Raw genomic sequence first — 16,986 nt, 5'->3', positions numbered from 1 at the left:
CTATCCAGGAACATGGGAGATCTTTCCATCTTCTAAGGTTTTCTTGAATTTCTTTCTTTAGTGTTCTGTAGTTCTCATTGTAGAGGTCTTTCACCTCTTTTGTGAGATTGATTCCCAAGTATTTTATTTTTTTTTGAGGCTATTGTGAATGGGGTAGTTTTCCTAATTTCTCTTTCTGAAGATTCATCACTTATATATAAAAATGCATTGGATTTATGAGCATTGATCTTGTAACCTGCTACTTTACTGAATTCACTTATGAGTTCTAAAAGTTTTCTGGTGGAATTTCCAGGTTCCTCTAAATATATAATCATGTCATCAGCGAACAGGGATAGTTTGAGTTCTTCTTTTCCTATTCGTATCCCTTTAATTTCTTTGGTTTGTCTGATTGCTCTGGCTAGAGTCTCAAGGATGATGTTGAATAGAAGCGGTGAAAGAGGGCATCCCTGCCTTGTTCCAGTTTTTAGGGGGAACGCTTTCAGTTTTTCACCATTTAGAATGATATTAGCCATGGGCTTAGCGTAGATTGCCTTTATAATGTTAGGAATGTTCCCACTACCCCAATTTTTTCTAGTGTTTTGAGCATGAAGGGATGCTGTATTTTATCGAATGCTTTTTCTGCATCTATTGAAATAATCATGTGATTCTTAACTTTAAGTCTGTTGATATTTTGAATGACATTTATTGATTTCCGAATGTTGAACCAACCTTGCATCCCTGGGATAAAACCCACTTGATCGTGGTGCACTATCTTTTTAATATATATTTGTATGCGATTTGCTAAAATTTTGTTGAGAATTTTTGCATCGATGTTCATTAAGGATATTGGTCTGAAATTTTCTTTCCTCGATGTGTCTCTGTCTGGTTTAGGTATCAGGGTGATATTGGCTTCATAGAACGAGTTTGGTAGGGTTCCCTCCTCTTCTATTTCATGGAATAGTTTGAGGAGTATTGGAATGAACTCTTCTTTAAAGGTTTTGTAGAACTCGGCTGAGAACCCATCTGGTCCTGGACTTTTCTTTGTTGGTAGGCTTTTATGACCTCTTCTATTTCATTGCTTGAAATTGGTTTATTTAAGTTGTGTATGTCCTCCTCGTTCAGTTTAGGTAGTTCATATGTCTCTAGAAATTTGTTGATGTCTTCGAGGTTTTCTGTTTTGTTGGAGTATAGATTTTCAAAATAGCTTCTAATTATGTTTTGTATTTCACTCGTGTCTGTTGTGATGTTTCCTTGTTCATTCCGAATTTTAGTAATTTGAGTTTTCTCCCTCTTTCTCTTTGTTAGTGTGGCTAAGGGTTTATCAATTTTATTTATTTTTTCAAAGAACCAACTATTTATTTTGTTAATTTTTCCAATAGTTTCTTTTGTTTCGATTTCGTTGATTTCGGCTCTGATTTTAACTATTTCCTGTCTTCTACTACTTTTGGTATTGGTCTGCTCTTCTTTTTCTAGTGCTTTGAGCTGTAGTGTTAAGTCGTTTATTTGTTGATTTCTCCTTCTTTTTTTGAATGCGCCCCATGAAATAAATCTTCCTCTAAGTACTGCTTTCATAGTGTCCCAGAGATTTTGATATGATGCATCTTTGTTCTCGTTTACTTCTAAGAATTTTTTTATTTCCCTCCTGATGTCTTCTGTTATCCATTCATCATATAATAGTGTATTATTTAGTCTCCAGGTATTGGAGAAGTTTCTGTTTTTTATTCTGTCATTTATTTCTAATTTCAATCCATTGTGATCTGATAGAGTACAAGGTAGTATCTCTGTCTTCTTGTATTTGCTAACAGTAGCTTTGTGGCATAAAATATGGTCTATTTTAGAGAAGGATCCATGTGCTGCTGAGAAGAAAGTATATTCGTTCTTTGTTGGATGGTATATTCTATATATGTCCTTTAAGTCTAAATTGCTGATTGTGTTGTTGAGATCTATAGTTTCTTTATTCAATTTTTGTTTGGACGATCTATCCAGTGGTGAGAGAGGTGTGTTAAAATCGCCTAGTATTATTGTGCTGTGGTCTATTTGATTTCTGGAATTGAGAAGGATTTGTTTGACGTACGTGGATGAGCCAATGTTCGGGGCATAGATATTTATGATTGTTATGTCTTGCTGTTTTATGCTTCCCTTAAGCAGCATGTAATGTCCTTCTTTATCCCTTCTGACTAGTTTTGGTTTGAAGTCTACATTATCTGAAATGAGGATGGATACTCCAGCTTTTTTGCTGTGTCTGTGTGCATGGTATGTTTTTCCCCATTCTTTCACCTTTAGTCTATGGGTGTCTCTTTCTATGAGATGAGTCTCTTGCAGGCAGCATATTGTTGGATTTTTCTTTTTAATCCAATCTGCCAGTCTGTGTCTTTTGATTGATGAATTCAGGCCATTAACATTCAGGGTTATTATTGTGATATGATTTGTATTCCCAGTCAATTGACTCATATTTGTTTTTGACATGATTTGGTTTCTCCTTTATTTGGCTATTCCTTTAGGCTAGCGCCTCCTGTTGCTGATTTGCATCGTTGTTTTTCATCTCTTCCTCATGGAATATTTTGCTGAGAATGTTCTGTAATGCTGGCTTTCTTTTTGTAAATTCCTTTAGCTTTTGTTTATCATGGAAGGATCTTATTTCATCGTCAAATTTGAAGGTAAGTTTTGCTGGGTATAAGATTCTTGGTTGGCATCCGTTTTCTTTCAGGGCTTGGTATATGTTGTTCCAGGCCCTTCTAGCTTTTAGGGTCTGGATTGAAAAATCTGCTGATATTCTTATTGGTTTCCCCCTGAATGTAATTTGGTTCTTTTCTCTCGCGGCCTTTAAAATTCTGTCTTTATTTTGTATGTTAGGTATTTTCATAATAATGTGCCTTGGTGTGGGTCTGTTGTAATTTTGTATGTTTGGAGTTCTATAAGCCTCTTGTACTTGGTTTTCCATTTCATTCTTCAGATTTGGGAAATTTTCTGTTATTATTTCATTGAATAGATTGTTTATTCCTTTGGTTTGTTTCTCTAAGCCTTCCTCAATCCCAATAATTCTTAAATTTGGCCTTTTCATGATATCCCATAATTCTTGTAGATTCTGTTCATGATTTCTTACCATCTTTTCTGTTTGGCCAACTTTGCTTTCAAGATTAAATAATTTGTCTTCAATGTCTGAGGTTCTGTCTTCCAGGTGTTCTATCCTATTGGTTATGCTTTCTATGGAGTTTTTAACTTGGTTTATTGTTTCCTTCATTTCAAGGATTTCAGTTTGTTTTTTTTTTCAGTATCTCTAACTCTTTATTGAAATGATCTCTTGCTTCCCGTATTTGGTCTTTTAACTGTTGATTGGTGCGATCATTTAATGCCTGCATTTGCTCTTTCATCTCCTCCTTCAATGCCTGCATTTGCTCTTTCATCTCCTCATTAGCTTCCCTGATCGTTTTAATTACGTACATTCTGAACTCCCTTTCTGACATTTCTTCTGCTGTGCTGTCATTGGGTTTTATTGATGTAGTATCTAGGTTTGTTTTGGACATTTTCTTCCCTTGTTTTCTCATATTGGTCAGTTGTCAGTGGGACCCTGAGATATTGCAGTTTTCCACTATTGGCTTATAGTGTCCCGGTAGATTTCCAGTGTATCACCTCCCAGCCTTCAGTAGCCTGATGTCTTGGAGGAATCTGATAAAGCAGCGCATCTGAAGAAAACTGCCCCTAGCCCCCTACTGGTTCCACGGTTTGGAACTGGCTCTGTGCGGAAATGCTCTCACTGTGGGCCTGCACCGTGCAGCTGGCCGTGTGGGAAGAGCCCACTGCCGGAGTGTGGAAGGCTACCTTGGGAAGACTCTAGCTGCCCTGCCCGGCTCCAATAAGCCACCTCTATCTGGGCCTGCCACCCGGGCTGAGCTTTACCCAGTGGGCAGACTCACCCGTGGCTCTATTTCAGTCCGAGTCTCTCAATGCCTCCCCCTCTTAGCTCCTGGGTTCTGGAGCGACCGGGGGTGCAGTGTCCCTCTAGGCCGCCATCTTGGATCGCCCCGTCTAGAACAATTACTCTTAAAAATTGGGGTTTATACAATTATGGTTAAACAACAACTGTTAGAGTATTGTACTATGTTACAGAGTCTAAAGTTGTCTTTAAAAACTAAATTTGGTTAATATAAAAGTATCAAGGTAATTGGAATGGTCATTATTTGTATATTAAATGTGTTCATTTCTTCCAGGTATACAAGTCTTTAAAGCAGAAATTTATCAAGCTGCTATTCTCCAAATTAAACTTGTCTGTAATGGTAATTTTAAACTTATAAAGAGTAAAATTTTATTGGGTATTTGTATCTATCATTTAATGTGCTATTACAGGACCTGATATCACTAGACAATATGTAAAATTTGTTACTGTTACACTGAGATAAAAAATTTTAAATGTAAATGTATTTCTAAAAGTGAGAATCTGATTTGTCTCTAAGGAGCTTTGCAACTCTGGGTCACACAACCTCCTGATCAGGGAGATTAATGAAACCACTGGAGGATGAAAAGCCAATCAGTGCACTTGCTGCAGAGGAGGATCATTGCAAAAAAGAGACATCCCTGATGCTTCCAAGGGAAGCCATCTCATCATGGAGACCCTGCCTAGCAAATGGCACTAAAGGAGCTAAGAAGCTGCACTCAAGTTACTCATGAGTGAACCCTATGGTAACTCAGCTGACTCTTAACAAAACAGGAACAAGTCAATTTGACCAGTTTGATCTTAAACATCTAACAAAACAGTTAAAACCAAAATATAGCCATTCTTGGGCATTTAAAAGAAACAATAGTTAAATGTAACTTAAAATATACACTTGTGTTAGTCCACTAGAATAAAGACTGGAAGCTACAAAAGAGAGATTCTTAGGCAAATGTGCCTGAGAACTATCAAGAGAAACTTTCAGAGTCAGAAATTTTTAGTCAGTTTAAGGCCTACAGACCTTCCTAAGCTACACAGTTAGGCTTAATTTATGTCCACTAGTGTGATTATCTAGCCCTAAGTAACTGAAATATAGAGATCTCTACTAAACATTGGTTATACCAATAAAAGGATATTTTACAAAATTAGTTGACATTAAGTAGTTTAGTTATATTTTCTGGGGACATCAATGACATTAAGAGTTAAATGATGTGTTTACATTCCTGATAACATGGACAATGTTAAGGCTCCCAAATAAAGGCCTTGTTCTCTCCAGCCTTTATTAGGCCTTGTTATGGGAACAACTTCTCAGTGCTTCCACCTCCTGGTGAGGAATTATTGATTTTTGTCATCTTCATGACATGTCCCAGATGCTGCAACATTTATTTTGTATTAATCTAATTTAAATACTCATGTCTTTTTGTTTCTCTCTCATAGAAGCACCCACCCCCAGATGACTTTACAACCTGCTCTTCCACAACTAGTCTTAGATGGACTATTCCAATGACCCGATTTCTAAAAGGGAACTCCAAACTGCTTGCCCCACCCTGCCCTCTTCCAGCTTGAAGCAGCCAGAGCAGTCATTGTCCCCTTTCCTTACAGCAGTAAAGAGTTCCTAAAGGAAAAGGGGGGAATGAAGCCAGAATTGGGGACAGGCAGTTAGTGTAGAAATAGAGGATTGGGTCAAATGGAGGAAATGGAGGCCATGAAAACCATCTGCCTCTGGAAGTTGGAGACTGCCTTTAGGAGAATGGAATGTCAAGGATCTGCAGAGCCCATTGATTACCAGATTTACCTGCCCTTATCAAGGACTGCAGATAAGGAGCTACTAATTAATGCTCCCCTGGGCCCTTACCTGACTGAATCACTTTGGCCCTTCCCCTGCCCATTTGCTTCTCACTTTATGCATCTCACCTGCAAAACCAGGCCTAGTCACATAGTCAGGAAGGAGAGATAAGCGGGTAGAGAACTGGAGAACAAAAGAGAACTTAACCTATAAAAGATGTAGTGTATGCTCACCTCTTGGGACTTTAGAACATCAGCTGTGGCCCCCTTCTCCCTCCCTGGAGAAGTCTGTGTTATTACCTTTAAATAGACCTACTTAATATGCTAAAACCTACTATAATGTTAGGATTAGCCTGTATACACTTTCTTATAATACTTGCAATTCTTAAATGTTTGTGGTCCTTTTTCAACAAAAGAATCACAAGGGTTCAGGTCAATCAAATCCTCCTGAAGGAATTCCTTGTCCAAATTAATAAAGATGGGGGAAATGTTTGGAGAAATTCTGGTTCTTGGCTGGCAGCAGTGAATGTCTCAAGTGTGTAAGGAAATCTTGTGGGGAGGAGCATTCCACTTCGGCTACCTAGGAAAGTACACAACTCCCCAAAATTGACTCAGTGTTACCAAGGGAACCTGTACAGTTACCTGGTGGTCTGATCCCCTGTGGCACATTGTGATTGTGCAAGAAACCTATAAAATGTATAGCTGTTCCCACAATAAACAAGTTTGCAGGCTGCTCGCCATAAGCCTACTTTCACCCAACTCCCGGAGTCTGGGTCTTGACTCCACGTCCTCACCCTGCATATGAGCTAGTGTGGCACAAGAGAACTTACAAGGCAGTCTAATTTTGAAACTACATGAGCTCTATCTTGGAAGTCTCACACAATGGGTCCCTGTTTAGCATGTGTCCACCAGGAGCAGACTTCTGGTTTGGATCCCAGAAAGCATGTTTTATTTTATTTATTTTTTATTTATTTTTATTGTAAACGAATGGGATACATGTTGTTTCTGATTGTACATGGAGTAACAGCATACCATTTGCGTAATCATACATTTACATAGGGTAATGATGATCGATTCATTCTGTTATTTTTTCCTTATCCCCCACCCCTCCCACCCCTCTTTTCCCTCTATATAGTCCCTCCTTCCTCCATTCTTTCCCCCCTCCCATCCCCCATTATGTGTCATCATCCGCTTATCAGTGAGATCATTCGCCTTTTGTATTTTAGACATTGGCTTATCTCACTTAGCATAATATTTTCCAATTTCATCCATTTGCCTGCAAATGCCATAATTTTATTATTCTTTATAGCTGAGTAATATTCCATTGTATATGTATTCCACAGTTTCTTTATCCATTCATCAATTGAAGGACATCTAGGTTGGTTCCACAGTCTGGCTATTGTGAATTGAGCAGCTATGAACATTGATGTGGCTGTATCTCTGTAGTATGCTGACTTTAAGTCCTTTGGGTATAGGCCAAGGAGTGGGATAGTTGGGTCAAATGGTGGTTCCATTCCAAGTTTTCTAAGGAATCTCCACACTGCTTTCCAGAGTGGCTGCACTAATTTGCAGTCCCACCAGCAATGTATGAGTGTACCTTTTTCCCCAGATCCTCTCCAACACCTATTGTTGCTTGTATTCTTGATAATCACCATTCAAATTGGGGTGACATGGAATCTTAGTGTAGTTTTGATTTGCATTTCTCTTATTACTAAAGATGGTGAACATTTTTTCATATGCTTGTTGATTGCTTGTAGATCTTCTGTGAAGCGTCTGTTCATTTCCTTAGACCATTTGTTGATTGGGTTATTTGTATTCTTCGTGTAGAGTTTCTTGAGTTCTTTATATATTCTGGAAATTAGTGCTCTATCTGAAGTATGAGTGGCAAAGATTTTCTCCCACTCAGTAGGCTCTTTCTTCACATTGCTGATAGTTTCCTTTGCTGAGAGAAAGCTATTTAGTTTGAATCTATCCCAGTTGTTGATTCTTGCTTTTATTTCTTGTGCTATGGGAGTCCAATTAAGAAAGTCTGATCCTAAGCCAACAAGGTGAAGATTTGGACCTACTTTTTCTTCTATAAGATGCAAGGTCTCTGGTCTGATTTTGAGGAACTTGATCCACTGTGAGTTGATTTTTGTGCAGGGTGAGAGATAGGGCTTTAGTTTCATTCTGTTGCATATGGATTTCCAGTTTTCCAAGCACCATTTGTTGAAGAGGCTATCTTTTCTCCATTGCATATTTTTGGCCCCTTTGTCTAGTAGGAGAAAATTGTATTTATTTGGGTTTGTGTCCATGTCCTCTATTCTGTACCATTGATTTACCTGTCAATTTTGGTGCCAATACCATGCTGTTTTTGTTACTATTGCTTTGTAGTTGAAGTTCTGGTATTGCCATACCCCCTGTTTCATTCTTCCTGCTAAGGATTATTTTAGCTATGCGGGGTTTCTTATTCTTCTAGATGAATTTCATGATTGCTTACTCTATTTCTATAAGGTACGTCATTGGGATTTTAATTGGAATTGCATTGAATCTGTATAACAGTTTTGGTAGTGTGGCCATTTTGACAATATTAATTCTGCCTATCCAAGAACATGGGAGATCTTTCCATCTTCTAAGGTCTTCCTCAATTTCTTTCTTCAATGTTTTGTAGTTTTCATTGTAGAGATCTTTTACCTCTTTGGTTAGATTGATGCCCAAGTATTTTATTTTTATTGAGGCTATTGAAAATGGAGTTGTTTTCCTCATTTCCCTTTCAGCTGTTTTGTCGCTTGCATATAAAAATGTTTTAGATTTATGCATGTTGATTTTATAGCCTACTATTTTGCTGAATTCATTGATGAGGTCTAGAAGTTTTCTGGAGGAGTTTTTTGGATCCTCTATAGAATCATGTCATCAGTAAATAATGACAGCTTAATTTCCTCTTTTCCTATTCGTATCCCTTTAATTTCTTTAGTCTGCCTAATTGCTCTGGCTAGAGTTTCAAGGACAATGTTGAATAGAAGTGGAGAAAGAGGACCTCCCTGTCTTGTTCCCGTTTTTAAAGGGAATGCTTTCAGTTTTTCTCCATTAAGAATGATGTTGGAGGCTGGGGAGATAGCTCAGCTGGTAGAGTGCTTGCCTCACAAGCACAAGGCCCTGAGTTCGATCCCCAGTACCGCAAAAAAAAAAAAAGAATGATGTTGGCCATGGGCTAAGCATCAATAGCCTTTACAATATTCAGTATGTTCCTACTATCCCTATTTTTTCTAGTGTTTTGAGCAAGAAGGGGGGTTGTATTTTGTCGAACACTTTTTCTGCATCAATTGAAATAACCATGTGATTCTTATCCTTAAGTCTATTGACATGATGGATTATGTTTATTCATTTACGGATGTTAAACCATCCTTGCATTCCAGGGATGAACCCCACTTGATCATGGTGCACGATTTTCTTAATATGCTTTTGGATACAGTTTGCCAATATTTTGTTAAGGATCTTTGCATCTATATTCATCAAGGATATTGGTCTAAAATTTTCTTTCCTTGATGTGTCTTTTCCTGGCTTGGGTATGAGGGTGATATTACATTCATAGAATGGGTTTGGTAGGGTACCCTCTTTTTCTATTTCCTGGAATACTTTGAGAAGTATTGGAATGAGATCTTCTTTGAAGGTCTTGTAGGACTCGGCTGAGAATCTGTCTGGTCCTGGGCTTTTCTTGGATGGTAGGTTTTTAATGGCTTCTTCTATTTCATTGCTTGATATTGATCTGTTTAAATTGTGTATGTCCTCCTGGTTCAGTTTGGGAGGAGCATATGTCTCTAGAAATTTGTCAATGTCTTCGGTAGATTCTATTTTGTCGGAATACAGATTTTCAAAGTAGCTTCTCATTATGTTCTGTTTCTCAGTGGTGTCTGTCGTGATATTTCCTTTTTCATCACGAATTTTAGTAATTTGAGTCTTCTCTCGCCTTCTCTTTTTAGCGTGGCTAAGGGTTTGTCCATTTTGTTTACTTTCTCAAAGAACCAACTTTTTGTTTTGTCAATTTTTTGAATTCTTTTGTTTCAATTTCATTGATTTCAGCTCTGATTTGAATTATTTCCTGTCTTCTACTACTTTTGCTATTATTCTGTTCTTCTTTTTCTAGGGCTTTGAGCTGTAAAATGTTAGGTCATTTAGTTGTAGACTTTTCATTCTTTTCTGGAATGTGCTCCATGCAATGAATTTTCCTCTTAGTACCGCTTTCATAGTGTCCCAGAGATTTTGATATGTTGTATCGTCATTCTCATTGACCTCTAAGAAATTTTTTATCTCCTCACTGATGTTTTCTGTTATCCATGTTTCATTCAATAGCATATTATTTAGTCTCCAAGTGTTGTAGTAATTTCTGTTTTTCATTTTGTCATTGATTTCTACTCTCAGTCCATTATGATCTGATAGAACCCAAGGCAGTATCTCTATTTTTTTGCATTTCCTAAGGGCTGCTTTGTGGCATAACATATGGTCTATTTTCTAGAAGGTTCCATGTACTGCTGAGAAAAAAGTGAATCCACTTGTTGATGGATGGAATATTCTATATATGTCTATTAAGTCTAGGCTATTGATTGTGTTATTGAGTGCTATGGTTTCTTTGTTCGGTTTTTGTTTGGAAGATCTATCTAGTGGTGACAGTGGTGGCGTTAAAGTCACCCAGAATTATTGTGTTGTGGTCTATGTGATTCCTGAAATTGAGAAGGATTTGTTTGATATACAGGGATGCACCATTGTTTGGGGCATAAATATTTACTATCGTTATATCTTCCTGATTTATGGTTCTCTTAAGCATATGAAATGTCCTTCTTTATCCCTTCTGACTAACTTTGGCTTGAAGTCCACTTTATCTGATATAAGGATGGAAACCCCTGCTTTTTTTACTGAGTCCATGTGTGTGATAGGTTTTTCCTCATCCTTTCATCTTTAGTCTGTGGATGTCTTTTTCTATGAGTCTCTTGTAGGCAGCATATTGTTGGGTCTTTCTTTTTTATCCATTCTGCCAGTCTATGTCTTTTGATTGATGAGTTTAGGCCATTAATGTTCAGGGTTATTATTGAGATATGATTTGTATTCCCAGTCATTTGGCTTATTTTTGGTTTTCAAGTTGGCTTGTTTTCTCCTTTGAGTGGTTTTTCTCTAAGATAGTTCCTCCCTTTGCTGACCTACATTGTTGTTTTTCATTTCCTCCTCATGGAATATTTTGTTGAGAACATTCTGTAGCACAGGCTTTCTATTTGTAAATTCTTTTAACTTTTGTTTATCATGGAAGGATTTTCTTTCATCTTCAAATCTGAAGGTAAGTTTTGCTGGGTATAGGAGTCTTGGTTGGCAACCATGTTCTTTCAGAGCTTGAAATATGTTGTTCCAGGCCCTTCTAGCTTTTAGAGTCTGGGTTGAGAGGTCGGCTGCTATCCATATTGGTCTCCCCCTATATGTAATCTGATTCTTTTCTTTCACGGCCTTCAAAATCCTATCTTTATTTTGAATGTTAGGCATTTTCATTATAATGTGCCTTGGTGTGGACCTGTTGTGATTTTGTGCGTTTGGTGTTCTGTAAGCCTCTTGTATTTGATTTTCCATTTCATTCTTCAGGTTTGGGGAAATTTCTGCTATTATTTCATTGAATAGGTTGTTCATTCCTTTGGTTTGTATCTCTGTGCCTTCCTCAATCCCAATAATTCTTAAATTTGGTCTTTTCATGATGTCCCATGGTTCTTGGAGATTCTGTTCATGATTTCTTAACATCTTCTCTGGGCAACTTTATTTTCAAGATTAAATATTTTGTCTTCATTGTCTGAGGTTCTGTCTTCCAAGTGGTCTAGTCTTTTGGTGATGCTTTCCATTGAGTTTTTTATTTGGTTTATTGCCAGAAAGCATTTGAAAGCCTAGCATTCCCTTGATACTTTATTTAGGCACTTGAGAGAGAGAGAGAAGATGAAAGAATGGAGGGTCAGTAGGACATATAGAGAAATAGAGACTAACCAGAGTATCAAGGTATACATGTGGAAGAAGCATCTTTGCAGAGAAGGAGAGAGACTCCTTGGCTCATGCTCTGGAGATTAATGGGTCACCTCTTTCTCAAAGACCTCAGATCAGACTAAGATTTCATCTCAGGTTCCAGGGTTCATCAGGTGAGGGTGCCTTCCCACACTGGGCCAAGTCAGTCAGAAACAGAAAGACAGTGATTGATCTTTGATATCCCTAAGGGCTGTCAGGGTCATACTCAGGACATGAGACCTTCATGCAGCACCAGGGAGTCGCCCTGGTCTTTGTGTTCAATTCTTTCAAGACTTCCTCTCTTCCATGCACCACTTCTGTCCTACAAAAAGGAAATAGAAACAAGTCAGGACCAATGCTTGCAATACCTAGGTGAAGGGGGATTGGCTTATCTGCCCAGCAAGCCGTTACCTTAGTCTTAAGAATGGCAGCTGTGCTAAATACTTTTAACTGGAAGAGAGGTGCCTAGTATATAAACACAGTTTTTCCAATAAGAAAGAGCACAGAAAAGAGAAATAAGAGGTCCCTTGTTCATATTATTTATCTTTCTGTGAATCCTGGACAAGCCCCCATAAATGTAACACAGCATGGATGAGTGGTTTTTCTCATGAATATAAAGAAAGAAATCCATGGGCACAAGGATGAGAGCAAAGTAACAGGATTTATTAAAGTAATAGAAAAAAGAAAGCAGAGTTCCTGAAGGGAAGATGACCCAAGAGAGGGGTGCCAACAGGTATTTTTGTCTAGGGGTTTTTATGGGCTTGGTATGTACCTATAGTTGATTGGTGGGCTGATTCAGAAACTGGCCAATCAACTTTCTCTACTTTGTTTTCTTCAGAAAATCTGGAGAAAAGTTATTTCTAAGCCTTTATTAGCACAAAGGTAGGGATAAGGGTCTGTTGGCACAAGAGGAAGTAACTTTGTAGTTGGTTGTACCTAGGGGCTGTTAAGAAACCATCCTTGAGGCTAGAAATAACTGGGGTCAGAAACTTGATTTCCCAATCCTCTCTTCCTCCATTCCTTCTCCAAGACCCTTATTCTGGCTGCCTATGGGTGGTCTATCTCACCCACAGAGAAAGTGACCACCTTTTGCATTCTCATGGCTAGGGAAAGCATTGCACTCATGCTACCAGAGAAGGTGACCACCTGCTGAGTTCCTGCAGTGGGGGAATTTTTGCACTCGTGCTCATGCTACTAGAGGAGGAGGACATCAACTGTATCCCCACATCTGAGAAAAGTGTGTGCTTGTGATACCATAGAAAGTGACTACATTCTGCCATCCCACAGCCTGAGAAAGTGCACAATCATGGTACTGGAGAAGGTGACCACTTTCTGAGTTCCCATCTCCAAGGAAAGTGCATACTTGTGGGCCACCACTGCACTCCCACCACCTACAAAAGAGGCAGTAATTCTACAGCCAGGAGAAAGGAGTTTGGGAACCCCTGCAGCTAAACAAACTTCCCAGAAGGCACTTGAACCACAGAGACTGAAATAGGCACAAAGAAAAGTTAGCCTGGATAAATCAGGCTTGTGATCCCAAGGGAGAAAGTTCCCATTGGTGCTGGCACTACAATAGACACACAGGAGCATCTGCATTGCAGGACAGATACAAAGAATTTCATGTTCATAGCAATGAGGACAAAACCTGTGGAGGTTTGCCCCTATACCAAGAAGTGGAGTTTACCAAAGACCCTAGAGTTCCAGACATCCTGCAGAGACCTGCATTCCTCTTACAATAGGGAGTGTACAGAAGTCCTCAAATACCCACCCTTAGAATTTCAAAGTTTTTCTAAAATAAACCCCAATTATTGGAATCTTCACTTCAGAACCATGCAATGCCTCAACACAGAAACACAAAATTTGTCAACATCCAAACTGTTCTACCCCGCTGTATACCTGGAAAAGAAGCTAAGATCTACAACCAGCATTGCCTCCTAGCCACAAAGGCAGGAAGCTAAGAAAGGAATACAAAGGTTCCAGGCTCAATAACACTAATCTTCTACCCAAAGGTTGGAGGGTCAAAAACATACACGAAGAATGAACATCCATCCCTTTCAACAGTTTTGACTACCTCAGTAGAAATAAGCCCTTTGTTTCTCAACAAGTTTTCATTTTTTTAATCCTTAGTTTTAAAATTTTTTCTCTTTCATTTCTTTTTTCTGTTCTTCATACTCACTTTTTATTTTTTTGTGGTTCTGGAGATCGAAACCAGGGCCTTGTGCTTGCAAGGTAAGCACTCTACCAACTGAGCTATATCTCCAGCCCTTCATACTCACTTTTAAGCTATTCTTTTTTAAAATTTGAACTTAAATTTTTTTCCAAACATCATATCATATTATATTCCTTTTTACTTTTTTTCCTTTATGTGTGCATGTAGGTGGGATGTGCAGGATGTGTATGTACTCACTACATGGATAAATTTGAAAAAATACACATATACTCAGATAATTTTGCTTTCACTTCAGTTACTTCCTTTTGCACAAGTTTATTATTTAGCCTTGATTTGTCTTTGTTGGAGTTCAATTATATGTGGGTTCAAGATGTTTTGATCTTACAGTTGCTCGTTTCTCCACATAACTCTGCTCTCAGCCCTCATACCCCCCCTTTATCGCTCTCTTCCCCAACAAATGACCAGATTTTCCTGTTTCCATGTCCTCTCTTTCTTTATTTTATTACCTTCTATAAGTTTTTATTCCTTTTTCTTCACAGTTGACACCTGCTAACTATACCTGACTTTCTATTGATCACTTTTTAAAAATATTTCAAACTTTCTCTCACTTTACCACCCTACTATTTCTGTGCTTAAGAAACTGTAATTCCACCAAATAATAAAATTATAGTTTATGTAATTCATATACCCCCATTCATGTTGCTGTGATTATTAATACAGTGGATGACATAGTAGACACCTGATTATGAATGCCTGATCTAGTCCAGTTTTACATTGCTGGTAGTAATGTTAAATACTGTCCCCACCATTTCTATATAGGTGACAATTAGTATTATAAATGTCAAAGTAGAGACTGAACATTTATCTCAAAACTATACATCTGCAGTTGAGATTAGTGCTACGTCTGGCTCCCCTACACACTACACACCCCTAAGAGGGCCTGAAAGTGATTGGAACACTTTGAGATCACATATTGCAGATCCTGCTGCTGAGAAAAGTAATAGGACTTATTAGAATAGCCAAGCAACAGTGAATCTCACCCAACACATGAGCTAATGCCACCTGAGCCTAAACATTACTTCAACTCATAGAATTGTGGAAGAAAAACCCCAATAACAGGCCCCAAGCAGAAACAGAGGGGAACTTCATGTCCTACAGCTTGACATCTACTCATATACCAAAAACAGAAAAGTCCTGGAATAAAAAATAACTACATATGTAAGTATATGCATATAAAAGAGGAAGGTGAATTCATATCAATTGATGCACAAATCCAGGACCTCTGAATACATGAGGAAGCAGACAAACAAATCCTCCCCAAAATTCACAATCCTTCAACAAATTACTCCACAGATATAGAAGAGGATGAAATTCCAGAGGAAGATTACAAAAAACTAATCATTAAAATGTTCAGTGAATGAAAAGAATAACTAAGGAATGAGTTAAAACAGCAAATACAGAAGATGAAAAACTATTTCAATAGAGATATTGATAATAAATAAATCAGAATTTCTATAAATTTTATGCTAAATGAAAAGTAAGGATTGAATGTTTTCTCTCATATGCGGAAGCTAAAGCAAAATAAGGGAAAGAAGTCAGTGGGGGAGGGGATGTGATAACACAAATATATAGGGAAGATCAGTGGAATAGAAGAGTGGAGAATGGGAGTGAGGGAGAAAGGAAGGAAGAGGGTAAGAAATATGGAATGAATCTAACAGAATATATATCTCAAAGGGAATAATTCCTTTATGCATATGTAGAAAGTACCAAACAAAAATAAATGAAACTGTGGAAGGAAGACAAGTAGGAGGGTGAATAGGGAGAGGGAAGATGGAAGGAAAGGGGATGGAAAATGGGGATTGAAATCAAATTTCTTGTATGTATAATTATGTCAAAGGAACCCAAATACTATGTATAAATACAATATTCTAATATAAGAAATGACATTCTTCCCCAAAAAGTTTTAAAAAGAACATATTACAAAGCTGTAGTAATTAAGCAGTGTAGTATTGGCATAAAAAAAGACACACAGACCTATAAAATACAATAAAGACTTTAGAAGCAAACCCTCATATCTGCAGTCAACTGATTTTTAACAAAGATGCTAAGAAGCAACACTCAATAAAAAACTTTTTTCAATAAATGGCACTGGGAAATTTGGATATTCACATGCAGAATAATAAATCTAGACTCCCCCCATCCTTTCCCAATCACAAAAATCAACTGAGAATGAATTAACAACTTAAATATAAGACTTAAATCTGTGAAACTACTCGAATAAAACATAGGAAAATGCCTAAAGACATTGGAATTGGCAAGTATTTTTTGGACAAGACGCCAAAAGCACCAGAAATTAAAGCAAAAACAGACAAATGTGAACACATAACACTAAAAAGCTTTTGCACAGCAAAGGAAACATTTAATAGAGTGTAGAGACAAACTAAAAAATGGAAGAACATGTTTGCAATGATATAAGTCTATCAAAGCATTTATATACAGAATATATAATGAACTCAAAAAACAAAAGCAAAAACCAAAAATAAGCCAGGCACAGTTCACATGCTTGTAATCCCAGTGCCTTAGGAGGCTGAGGCAGGAGGATTGTAATTCAAGGACACCCTTAGCAACTTAGTAAGGCCCTAAGCAACTTAGTGAGACCCTGTCTCTAAATAAATATATGTATATATAGGGTTGGGAATATAGTTCAGTGGTAAATTGTCCCTGGGTTAAATCCCCAGTACCAAAATAAATAAATAAATACACACACACACACACACACAAACAAAACACATGACCCAATTAAAAACAGACAATAGATAGAAATGACATTTCTCAGAAGAATACATTCAAATAGCCAACAGGTACATGAAAAGATGCTCAACATCATTAATCTCAGGAAAATGCTAATCAAAACCAAAATGAGATATCAATCTATCCCAATAAGAATGAATAGCATAAAAAAGACTAAAGATAACAATTGTTGGTGAGACTGTGGAAGAAAGGAATCCCTTCCATGCTGTCCATGGAAATGTATATTAATGCAATTACAGAAAATAGTGTGAAGTTTCCTGAAAAATTAAAACTAGAGGGCTGGGGAGATAGCTCAGTCAGTAGAGTG

Source organism: Sciurus carolinensis, chromosome X (genome assembly GCF_902686445.1).
Source record: "Sciurus carolinensis chromosome X, mSciCar1.2, whole genome shotgun sequence".
NCBI classification, from domain to species: domain Eukaryota; kingdom Metazoa; phylum Chordata; class Mammalia; order Rodentia; family Sciuridae; genus Sciurus; species Sciurus carolinensis.
This window is presented reverse-complemented; position numbering follows the sequence as displayed.